Raw genomic sequence first — 8,696 nt, forward strand, 5'->3', positions numbered from 1 at the left:
TGGGGGGAAAGCTAATCATGGATAAACAAGCTAAATTTAAAAAAAAAAAAGATAAATAATCAAACATGGCTGGCAGTACAAACCATATATCAATAGTAACTCTAAACGTTAATGGCTTAAACTCTCCAATAAAGCGACATAGGCTGGTAACATGGATTAAAGAAACAAATCCAACAATATGTTGCCTCCAGGAGACACATCTGATTGGAAAAGACATACACAGGCTGAAGGTGAATGTTGGGAAAAAATAGACCACAACACAATAATTATGGGTGACTTCAACACACCTCTCTCACCATTGGACAGATCCTCCAAACAAAAGTTGAATAAAGAAACTATAGAACTCAATATCACAATCAATAACCTAGACTTAACTGACATATATAGAATATATCAACCCCATCAAGTGGATATACTTTTTTCTCAGCAGCACATGGATCCTTCTCAAAAATAGACCATATATTATGCCATAGGGCAACCCTCAGTAAATATAAAGGGGTGGAGATAATACCATGCATTTTATCTGATCATAATGGAATGAAACTGGAAATCAATGATAAAAGAAGGAAGGAAAAATCCTACATCACATGGAAAATGAACAATATGTTACTTAATGATCAATGGGTTACAGAAGACATAAAGGAGGAAATCAAAACATTCTTAGAGATAAATGAAAATACAGACACAACCTATCGGAATCTATGGGACACAATGAAAGCAGTTTTAAGAGGGAAATTCATCGCCTGGAGGTCATTCCTCAAAAAATGAAAAAAACAACAAATAAATGAGCTCACACTTCATCTCAAAGCCCTAGAAAAGGAAGAGCAAAACAACTGCAAATGTAGCAGAAGGCAAGAAATAATTAAAATCAGAGTGGAAATCAATGAAATTGAAACAAAAGAAACTATTGAAAAAATTAACAAAACTAAAAGTTAGTTTGTCGAAAAAATAAATAAAATTGACAGACCTTTAGCCATGCTAATGAAGAGAAGAAGAGAGAGAACTCAAATTACTAACATACGGGATGAAAAAGGCAATATCACAACCGATGCTACAGAAATACAGAAGACAATTAGAAATTATTTTGAAAACCTATATTCCAATAAAATAGAAGATAGTGAAGACATCGATAAATTTCTTAAGTCATATGATTTGCCCAGACTGAGTCAGGAGGATACACACAATTTAAACAGACCAATATCAATGGATGAAATAGAAGAAACAATCAAAAGACTACCAACCAAGAAAAGCCCAGGACCGGATGGGTATACAGCAGAGTTTTACAAAACCTTTAAAGAAGAATTAAGACTAATACTTTTCAAGTTATTTCAGGAAATAAAAAAAAAAGAGGGAGCTCTGCCAAATTCATTTTTTGAGGCCAACATCACCCTGATTCCGAAACCAGACAAAGACACCTCAAAGAAAGAAAACTACGGACCAATATCTGATGAACCTAGATGCAAAAATCCTCAATAAAATTCTGGCGAATTGGATACAAAGGCACATCAAAAAAATTGTGCACCATGATCAAGTAGGATTTATCCCTGGGATACAAGAATGGTTCAATATATGGAAATCAATAAATGTTATTCACCACATCAATAGACTTAAAGATAAGAACCATATGATCATCTCGATAGACGCAGAAAAAGCATTCGACAAAGTACAGCATCCCTCTATGTTCAAAACATTAGAAAAACTAGGGATAACAGGATCATACCTCAACATTGTAAAAGCTATCTATGCTAAGCCTCAGGCTAGCATCATTCTGAATGGAGAAAAATTGAAGGCATTCCCTCTAAAATCTGGAACAAGACAGGGATGCCCTCTATCACCACTTCTATTCAGTATAGTTCTTGAAACACTGGCCAGAGCAATTAGACGAAAGAAATTAAAGGCATAAAAATAGGAAAAGAAGAACTTAAATTATCACTATTTGCAGAAGACATGATTCTATACCTAGAAGACCCAAAAGGGTCTACAAAGAAACTACTAGAACTAATAAATGAATTCAGCAAAGTGGCAGGATATAAAATCAACACGCATAAATCAAAGGCATTTCTGTATATCAACGACAAAACTTCTGAAACGGAAATGAGGAAAAACACTCTATTCACAATATCCTCAAAAAAAAATAAAATAAAATAAAATACTTGGGAATCAACCTAACAAAAGAGGTGAAAGATTTATACAATGAAAACTTCAGAACCCTAAAAAGAGAAGTAGAAGAAGATCTTAGAAGATGGAAAAATATACCCTGTTCATGGATAGGCAGAACTAACATCATCAAAATGGCGATATTACCAAAAGTTCTCTATAGGTTTAATGCAATGCCAATCAAAATCCCAACAGCATTTCTAGTAGAAATAGATAAAACAATCATGAAATTCATATGGAAAAATAAAAGACCCAGAATAGCAAAAGCAATTCTAAGCAGGAAGTGTGAATCAGGTGGTATAGCAATACCAGATTTCAAACTATATTAACAGAGCAATAGTCACAAAAACAGCATGGTACTGGTACCAAAACAGGCGGGTGGACCAATGGTATAGAATAGAGGACACAGAGACTAATCCACAAAGCTACAACTACCTTATATTTGATAAAGGGGCTAAAAGCATGCAATGGAGGAAGGATAGCATCTTCAACAAATGGTGTTGGGAAAACTGAAATCCATATGCAACAAAATGAAACTGAATCCCCTCCTCTAGCCATGCACAAAAGTTAACTCAAAGTGGATCAAGGAGCTAGATATCAAATCAGAGACTCTGCGTCTGATAGAAGAAAAAGTTGGCTCCGATCTACATATTGTGGGGTCAGACTCCAAATTCCTTAATAGGACACCCATAGCACAAGAGTTACTAACAAGAATCAACAAATGGGACTTACTTAAACTGAAAAGTTTTTTCACAGCAAGAGAAACAATAAGAGAGGTAAATAGGGGGCCTACATCATGGGAACAAATTTTTACTCCTAACACTTCAGATAGAGCCCTAATATCCAGAGTATACAAAGAACTCAAAAAATTAGACAATAAGATAACAAATTACCCAATCAACAAATGGGCCAAGGACCTGAACAGACACTTCTCAGAGGAGGACATACAATCAATCAACAAGTACATGAAAAAATACTCACCATCTCTAGCAGTCAGAGAAATGCAAATCAAAACCACCCTAAGATACCATCTCACTCCAGTAAGATTGGCAGCCATTATAAAGTCAAACAACAACAAGTGCTGGCGAGGATGTGGGGAAAAGGGTACTCTTGTACATTGCTGGTGGGACTGCAAACGGGTGCGGTCAATTTGGAAAGCACTATGGAGAAACCTGGGAAAGCTTTGAATGGAACCACCATTTGACCCAGCTATTGCCCTTCTCGGACTATTCCCTGAAGACCTTAAAAGAGAGTACTACAGGGATACTACCACATCGGTGTTCATAGCAGCACAATTCACAATTGCTAGACTGTGGAACCAACCCAGATGCCCTTCAATAGATGAATGGATAAAAAAAATGTCGCATTTATACACCATGGAGTATTACTCAGCACTAAAAAATGACAAAATCATGGAATTTGCAGGGAAATGGATGGCACTAGAGCAGATTATGCTTAGTGAAGCTAGCCAATCCCTAAAAAACAAATACCAAATATCTTCTTTGATATAATGAGAGCAACTATGAACAGAGCAGGGAGGAAGAACAGGAAGAAAAGATTAACATTAAACAGAGAGGAGAGAACATGGCTGCCAGCGAAGAGGCAGCACATACAATGCCTCCGTGGTAAGGGGATCAGAGAGACTCATTAATACACCCACATGTGTCCTGCTGGGAAACTTCAAGCAAATTTCCTCTGAAAGTAGACCTTCCTGGAACTAGTAAGTTTAATAGGAGGTGTCAGATTGTCACAAAATACTGAATCTCGGCAACCCAGAGCAGGGGCACAGTCCCGCCAGGGGCCGCCGAATGGCCGCTGCCTACACATTGCAGTGAGCATAAGAGCGGACACTAACCGCCTGGACCCCCGCGGGCGGGCTCTGTGAACCCAAGCCGACCGCTGCCCACACGCTGCAGCATTCGTGGGAACGGTCGTTGCCTGCCTGGGTCCCCGCGAGCTGGCTCTGTGAATCCCAGCCGGCGCAGGGCACACGCTGCATTGTTCCTGGGAACCATTGCTGCCCGCCTGGATCCCCGCGGGCGGGCCCTGTGAACCCAAGCCGACCGCCGCCCACACGTGGCAGCGAGTTTAGGAGCAGGAGCGACCTGCCCGGGTCCCGCGAGCTGGCTCTCTGAATCCCATACGGCGCTGGGCACACGCTGCATTGTTCTTGAGAACCATTGCTGCCCGCCTGGACCCCCGCGGGCGGGCCCTGTGAACCCAAGCCGACCGCCGCCCACACGCTGCAGCGAGTTTAGGAGTAGGAGCAGCCTGCCTGGGTCCCCGCAGCCTGGCTTTGTGAACCGCCCACACGTAACATCAAACTTGGAAGCAGTTGCTGGCTGTCTGCCTGTCCCCCCCCCCTCCCCCGGGCTGGCTTGGTGAACCTCATCCAGCCGCTGCTCACACGGCGCAGTGAACTTGGGAGCCAGCGCTGCCTGCTTGGCTGCTTGGGCCCCCGCAGACCAGCTCTGTGAACCGCCACTGGCTACCGCCAAGCAACCGCTGCCTACACCCTTGCAGTGAGTGGGGGAGCAGGCGCTGCCTGCCCGGCCCCGAGGGCTCGACTCTGTGAACCTCCTCTGGCGGTTTGGAGCTGCAGACGACCACCCTCCACCTGCCAACCCAGTGCTGCAAACGACCCCTGACCAGCTCTGCAAAAGGCCCCGCCCACACAGCGAACAGCAGGAATGGAGACCCGCCCAATCCGGGAGGAAGTACCTCTGCACAGTGATTGACTCCCGCCTACTGAGAGGAGAAACTTGGCCCGGTGGGCATAGCTCCACCCACTGGAAGAGCAGTTAATTGAACTCTAGGACTGCATTTATAAATTTTTTTTTTTTGCTGTCTTTTTAAATGTTTTTTAATCCATCTTATTTTATTTTATTCTATTTTTTAAATCTCATTTTCCATTTCTACTATTATTATTTTTCTTTAAATCCCTTTTAATCTTCTATTTTTTTCTATCCTTCTTTTCTCCTGTCTTTACATCTCTTTTTAATTTTCTTATTCCCCCTTCCTTGAATTCTACCTGCTTACTCTTATTCTCTTTAGTGACTTCTACCCATCCCTTCTAATACCTTTCCTCCCAAGCTTCAAATATATTTATAGGAGTAAACAGTAACTCAGCAGTCAAACAGAACAAGAAACAATATGAACAGCATGAAAAAGCAAGGAAGAAAAGGAGTGCAAACAATGCAGGGCAGCCTAAATATTCAGGAGGATATAGAACCACCAGAAAAATGGTCATATAAAGAACTCATGGAACACCTGAGACAGATGGAACGGAACCTTAAAGAGGATACAAGACAGCAAATTCAAGCAGCGAAAGAACACATTGAGAATGTATTACACAAACAGATAAAGGAAGAAGTTAAGCATCTTTATCAGGAGATAGAGACTATAACAAAGAATCAAACCATAATCTTAGAAATGAAGGAAACTATAAACCAAATTAAAAACTCAAATGAGAGTATCATTAATAGAGTGGAGCAAGTAGAAGCTAGAACATCAGATAATGAAGACAAAATATATCATCTGGAAAAGAGACTAGCCATCTCAGATAGGCTGGTTAAAAATCATGAGAGAAGCATACAAGAGATATGTGATAATATTAAAAAACCAAATTTAAGAGTCATTGGGATAGAGGAAGGGATAGAGATTCAAACAAGGGGAATGAGTAATCTACTAGATGAAATAATCACAGAAAACTTTCCAGAATTAAAAAAGGAAACAGATATTCAAATTGTAGATGCATACAGGACACCGAACATACAAAATCACAGTAGACCAACGCCAAGACACATTGTTATGAAGATATCCAATATACAGAACAAAGAGAAAATATTAAAAGCTACAAGAGAAAAGAGAAAGATTACATTCAGGGGTAAAACAATAAGGTTAACAACGGACTTCTCAACTCAGACGCTGAAAGAGAGAAGATCCTGGAATAACGTATTTCAAACACTGAAAGACAATGGATGCCAACCAAGAATTCTGTACCCAGCAAAATTAAGCTTCAGATACGACAATGAAATAAAAATCTTTCACGATAAACAAAAACTAAAAGAATTTGCAGCCAGAAAACCAGCGTTGCAAAGCATCTTGAGCAAAACACTTCACGAGGAAGAAATGGAAAACAATAACCAAAGCCAACAGTGGGAAGTACCTCAGTAAAGACAGACGGAGGGGGGAAAACTAATCTTGGTGAAACAAATGCAATTAAAAAAATAAAAATAAAAAAATGAGATAAATAATCAAATATGGCTGTAAGTACAAAGCATATATCAATAGTAACTCTAAACATTAATGGTTTAAACACTCCAATAAAGCGACATAGGCTGGTAACATGGACCAAAAAAACAAATCCAACAATATGCTGTCTCCAGGAGACTCACCTGACTGGAAAAGACATACACAGGCTGAAGGTGAAAGGTTGGGAAAAAATATACCACGCACACGCTCCTCGCAAGCAAGCAGGGGTGGCCATCCTCATATCGAATAAAATCGACTTCAAGACTAAGTTAATCCAAAGGGATAAGGAAGGACATTATATACTGTTAAAAGGAACCATTAAACAACAAGACATAACAATTATCAATATTTATGCACCAAATAATGGCGCTTCGAAGTTTATAAAACAAATTCTCCTCAAGTTCAAGAATCAAATAGACCACAACACAATAATTATGGGTGACTTCAACACACCTCTCTCACCATTGGACAGATCCTCCAAGCAAAAGTTGAATAAAGAAACTATAGACCTCAATAACACAATCAATAACCTAGACTTAACTGACATATATAGAATATACCAACCATCATCGAATGGATATACTTTTTTCTCAGCAGCACATGGATCCTTCTCAAAAATAGACCATATATTATGCCATAGGGCAACCCTCAATAAATATAAAGGGGTAGAGATTATACCATGCATTTTATCCGATCATAATGGATTGAAACTGGAAATTAATGATAAAAGAAGGAAGGGAAAATCCAATATCACATGGAAAATGAACAATATGTTACTGAATGATCAACGGGTTACAGAAGACATAAAGGAGGAAATCAAAAAATTCTTAGAGATAAATGAAAATGCAGACACAACCTATCGGAATCTATGGGACACAATGAAAGCAGTTTTAAGAGGGAAATTCATCGCCTGGAGGTCATACCTCAAAAAAAGGAAAAACCAACAAATAAATGAGCTCACACTTCATCTCAAAGCCCTAGAAAAGGAAGAGCAAAACAATAGCAAATGCAGCAGAAAGCAAGAAATAATTAAAATCAGAGCGGAAATCAATGAAATTGAAACAAAAGAAACTATCGAAAAAATTAACAAAACTAAAAGTTGGTTCTTTGAAAAAATAAACAAGATTGACAAACCTTTAGCCATGCTAACGAAGAGAAGAAGAGAGAGAACTCAAATTACTAACATAAGGGATGAAAAAGGCAATATCACAACAGACGCCACAGAAATACAGAAGACAATTAGAAACTATTTTGAAAACCTATATTCCAATAAAATAGAAGATAGTGAAGACATCAATAAATTTCTTAAGACATATGATTTGCCCAGACTGAGTCAGGAGGACACACACGATTTGAACAGACCAATATCAATGGATGAAATTGAAGAAGTAATCAAAAGACTACCAACCAAGAAAAGCCCAGGACCGGATGGGTATACAGCGGAGTTTTAGAAAACCTTTAAAGAAGAATTAATACCAATACTTTTCAAGTTATTCCAGGAAATAGAAAAAGAGGGAGTCCTTCCAAATTCATTTTTTGAGGCCAACATCACATTGATTCCGAAACCAGACAAAGACACATCAAAGAAAGAAAACTACAGACCAATATCTCTGATGAACCTAGATGCAAAAATCCTCAATAAAATTCTGGCGAATCGGATACAAAGACACATCAAAAAATTGTGCACCATGATCAAGTAGGATTCATCCCTGGGATGCAGGGATGGTTCAATATACGGAAATCAATAAATGTAATTCACCATATCAATAGACTTAAAGATAAGAACCATATGATCATCTCGATAGACGCAGAAAAAGCATTCGACAAAGTACAGCATCCCTTTATGTTCAAAACATTAGAAAAACTAGGGATAACAGGAACTTACCTTGATATTGTAAAAGCTATTTACGCTAAGCCCCAGGCTAGCATCATTCTGAATGGAGAAAAATTGAAGGCATTCCCCTTAAAATCAGGAAAAAGACAGGGATGTCCTCTATCACCACTTTTATTCAATATAGTTCTCGAAACACTGGCCAGAGCAATTAGACAAACGAAAGAAATTAAAGGCATAAAAATTGGAAAGGAAGAACTTAAATTATCACTATTTGCAGATGACATGATTCTATACCTAGAAGACCCAAAATGGTCTACAAAAAAACTACTAGAACTAATAAATGAATTCAGCAAAGTGGCAGGATATAAAATCAACACGCACAAATCAAAGGCATTTCTGTATATCAGCAACAAAACCTCTGAAATGGAAATAAGGAAAACCACTCCATTCA

This window comes from Ictidomys tridecemlineatus, chromosome 3 (genome assembly GCF_052094955.1).
Source record: "Ictidomys tridecemlineatus isolate mIctTri1 chromosome 3, mIctTri1.hap1, whole genome shotgun sequence".
Taxonomy (NCBI): domain Eukaryota; kingdom Metazoa; phylum Chordata; class Mammalia; order Rodentia; family Sciuridae; genus Ictidomys; species Ictidomys tridecemlineatus.